The following is a 4205-nucleotide window of genomic DNA, read 5'->3' on the forward strand; positions in this document are numbered from 1 at the left end:
TTAGTCTCACCTTTTCTGGACACTTGGGACTTGTCAATCAAGCAGGAACTATAAATCAAGTAGCTGCCCCTGGAGGTTCCTTAGCCTGTTATCAAGGCAACTGTAATGATTACTGCTCTATTCTAGCTACCAATGTCTAGAGACGACTTTATGGCAGCTGTGGATGCCACAGAGACTTTGTTTCAGTCAGGGGAACCACTACAATCAACCAAGCTCTGACCATGACACCTTAAGATGGCTCTTAGATCACCCTACTCAGTGACCCTAGTCCAATGGCAGTATACAGGAGAAGATTTTTACTGCAAGCTGCCCCTGTGCTGTCAATACAATTTACTCCAAGTGGTTCTGATGCCTCCTTGTAGTCTCTATCACAGGTAGGGTAGCCTGAATTGGTTGCATAAAGAACAGGTACAGCACCCAGCAGAACCCAAGAGAGGGTTGTTGTAGAGGCCATGGAGAGCTGAAAGTGTGGAAGGCTGTGGAAGTGTGGAAAAAGTATGGCATAGAGGAGAACAGAAACTGCAAAAGATAAAACACTTCCGAATGCTGAGACTGGAAAACCTGCAAGTGCCAGCTGCTCTAAGAGTCCCAGAAAGTTGCTACCTCTGGCGGCTGAGAAGCATCCTGGAGCTATAAAGCTAGAGGCTGAGAGAGCCTTGTGGTAAGATGGATGTGTTGACTCAACGGCTATTAAGGCTAAAGCTGTAACCTTGAGATCCAAATGTTTCCAGCACCCCAAGTTGGGAGCTACCGACACAAAGGGTGCTTTAGCCTATTGGAGATTTCCATCCAAAACATCAGACAGCCTGAATGTAGCCCACAAGGATGGCCACTTCACCCAATAAAGCGACCGGCATTATTGCGTGTGACAGCTCTGTAAGAGGACTCTCAGCCCTTGATGCTCCGTGTCCAAGCTGTGCCGCCTTTCAGTACTGGTACTCCTACGGGGATTCAAGACCAAACCAGCATCCCAAACTCGGAGTGGATGCAAGTTGTGGTCTATAGCATTAAAGGGGTTTCCAATGAGTATCCGCTGCAGCCTGTCTGCACGCCTTACCGGAGCAAGACAACCAGAGCTAGTGCCGGCTGCCACTCAGCCTGAAGACTTAGCCCTATGGGACAAACCCATTTTTCCCAGCCTATCCAGGGGTGCGCAGGCTTCCTAGGCTAGTCCCCGGTTGCTGGGCAACGGGTTGAAGCTTCCCTCTTCCCCAGTGCCTGAGCACCACCCACTTCGCCTCCCGCTCTAGCGCTTGCGTACTACATCCCGTTCCTCTCTTAGTCCTTCGGTTACGTAAACACAAGCTTCACTTTGTCTAAGCAGGCATTTCTCCGGGCGGAAGTGCAGTAACGGAAGCGGAAGTGAGCATGCCGTAGCCTGCGGGTCTGAAATCTGGCTGACGCGTCTGCAGCCACTGCTGAGCTTTGGGTAGGCCAGGCTGGGGGATCGGCCCTCGGCCTCTGCTGTCGCGTCTCCCTACCCCGGACTCCTTCCAGCGTCTAGTCAGCTATCCTCGCCGTGGCCACGCCCCTCTGCATCCTGGCTACTCTGTGGCAGTGACCCACCCCCCACCCCCCACCCCCGAGTGGAGGAGAGAGGCAGCCATCCTCCTGCAGGTGGAGCGGGGTGGAGACTCTTCCTGAGCCCAGCTGCAAGACGCTGACCAGCGAGGTAGAATCTCAGACTCTGGTAGTGGCAGGGGAGGGAAGAACTGGTAATTGGAAACCTGGGGTAAGGAGGATGTGGGAGCTGAAGTGATGGATAGGTGAAGGGCGTGGGCCTGAGTTGTGTTGGGTTCCTCTGGGGAGGGGACCATCCGTTTGATTTCGGCTTATCTACATATGCTCTGAGACCTTTCCATCTTAGAGACTTGCTGTTACCCACGACCACTGTCTTCAAGCAGTCTCTCATCATTTTCTCTATCTCCCATCCAATTAGAGGATAGTTCCTGACCTTGACTGACGTTAGGGTAGTGTACGAGCAACAGATGCGTTATTTCTCTTGCCACCCACCTTGACTAAAGCACCTCCCAGTTTTTTTAAAAAAATATGTTCAGCCAGTCTTCCAGACGTTTGTATCTGTGAACACCTTTGGCCCGAAAAAAACTTAAGTAGATAGCATTTGAAATCATTTGTTTTCCGCATTCAGACACTCGACTCTTATCTCCGAACTGGAGTTTGAATATATATTTGTAGAGCTGATAATGAAAAGTTCATGAGTTCAGGCTTTAGCTTTGGGGACTTTTTGCTTACATGGTAAGATTTCAATGTACTGAGAACACAACACCCCTCTGTTCATAATTGGCATTCTTTTAAAAAAGAAGTATCCCTGGCTACATATTGTAGACCCTTTACAATGTGCTATTTATCTTATCTTGCTGCTTTGCAAGTGTTCTTGTCCCCACTTTCTCCCTCCCCATTTCCACCATCTTCAAGGTGGGCTTGGTATTTGAAGGAAAGACCTGGTCATTGGGTAGGACATTGCTGACTTCTGTGTTGCAGATACTAAATTAATTTTATTTTATTTCTGAGGTGACTCCACCTTGGTAAGAAGGATGCATTCCACATAATGCACATAATTGTTGCTACAGAACTTAATACCAAGCATAAATAGTTTTCATTTTATTGTTAGGCATTATTTCTCTCCATTGCTCTCTCTGGCTATAATGGGAGTGTTTAAACTGTGAGTCGGTTCTTGACATCACTTAATACATCTGCCCCTGGTTTTATTCACTTATTTTTCCAAATAGGCGTTGGTCCTAGCATATAGTAGACATTTCAGGGTAGAAAGCCCCCCCCCCCACAGTTAGGGATCCTCAGAGCTCTCAGGCTGTATTTTGAGCAATAGGACGTCTGTGTAGTAGGAGTAAGGGTGGCTGTTTGAGTATCCTTGTCTCAGCATCTGTTTACTGCTTATGTGCCTATTAAGATGTAGCCTATTGTCTAGCTGTAAAAATTCCTAATTTATTTGTATGGTTTTTTTCCTGTTGTCTTGTAATAGCTCCTTTAGGAAACAAATAACTTCATTACATGTTTTTAGCAATAAACAAAAACAATAATAACTTAATATCCACAGCTTTCTGTCTTTTGAGGTTTTTCTTTTGGGGGGGTTCTGGTTTTTTTTTTTTTTTAGAATGTACTAATTGTGTGTTATGTGATAGACGATGCCTCAGGAAGTGTAAAGAAATGCCTGTTCACCTCGGGTAGACCACTGACGACAAACCAAAAGAAAAAGAAAAAAAAAATAGATTCCAACTAAGTCTAGCTTAGTAAACCAGTATGTTTGTTGAAGTTCTTTATGGGAACATGGGTGACTGAAGCCCACTCCAGCATGGGTAAGAACTCAAGAAAACTGCATTCATGAAGCTCTCTTCACAAACTCGCAGGCCCCTGTGGAGAGTCTCCTCTCCTGAGCAGTTATTGCTTTTGTAATTGTGGGGCAAGTCCTTATGAATGTTATTAAGTTTGGGGAAGTTCCTGAGCCTTACGAGGTTCCCTTTTCCATCCAGGAAGGAATTAGGTGTTGTGGATATCTAGCAAGTGAAGACACTTTTGATACCAGGTGTGTTCTAATATCACAGGTCCCCCACACCTTTCCTAAATGTGTGCGTGCATGCCACCTTGCTGAGGTAGTTTGTGATTCACAGTGTGAGAAATTAACAGGGTAAAAGCTAGGAAGAACTGGTTCCTGCTCTGTTAAAATAGTAGGCTTTCCACTATGGGGGGAGGGAGGAGCAGAAACATTTGACTAAAACCACAGCAATATAGTGAGCCTGGCTTCCTGGAAAATAAGAATATATCAAGAAACCCATTGTCTTAGCAGCTTTAGGAGAAAATACTTGAAACAGACAAACAACAGCCCCCATGTTAATGACAACGGGGAAGACACTGATGCTCATGCAGCACCGCCAGGCCAGAGGAGGAATATAGAAGATCTGTGTTGCTCCTCTCAGTCAGTCCACACACGTGTTGTTTTCTGTGTTGGGAGTGATGGGGAAGGCTTCTGGAATCGCCGGCATGGACCATGTGGCTATTGCTGGTTTACTGGTATCTTATTAGGATAAGTCTCTAGGATCCTAGCACACAGTGAAGAGCTGGGGGAGAAGTGTCATTTCTTCACTGAATAGAAATATAGTCTCGGCCGGGCGTGGTGGCGCACGTCTTTAATCCCAGCACTTGGGAGGCAGAGGCAGGCGGATTTCTGA

At 46.6% G+C, this 4205-nt stretch overlaps 1 protein-coding gene across 5 annotated transcripts in view; it reads left to right on the forward strand.

Moving 5' to 3' along the window:
• The first annotated feature begins 1214 nt into the window (after positions 1-1214).
• Fam120b (family with sequence similarity 120B) overlaps positions 1215-4205 on the forward strand; it is a 50999-nt gene continuing 48008 nt past the window's right edge. For 2 of the 5 annotated variants that reach the window (XM_031351093.1, XM_031351094.1), the window contains exon 1: positions 1215-1672. The gene's annotated coding sequence lies outside the window, so the exon portion shown is untranslated. The remainder of the gene's footprint in view (positions 1673-4205) is intronic. The other 3 variants (XM_031351091.1, XM_031351092.1, XM_031351090.1) reach the window with 3 other exon arrangements.

Source organism: Mastomys coucha, unplaced genomic scaffold (assembly GCF_008632895.1).
Source record: "Mastomys coucha isolate ucsf_1 unplaced genomic scaffold, UCSF_Mcou_1 pScaffold5, whole genome shotgun sequence".
Lineage (NCBI taxonomy): Eukaryota > Metazoa > Chordata > Mammalia > Rodentia > Muridae > Mastomys > Mastomys coucha.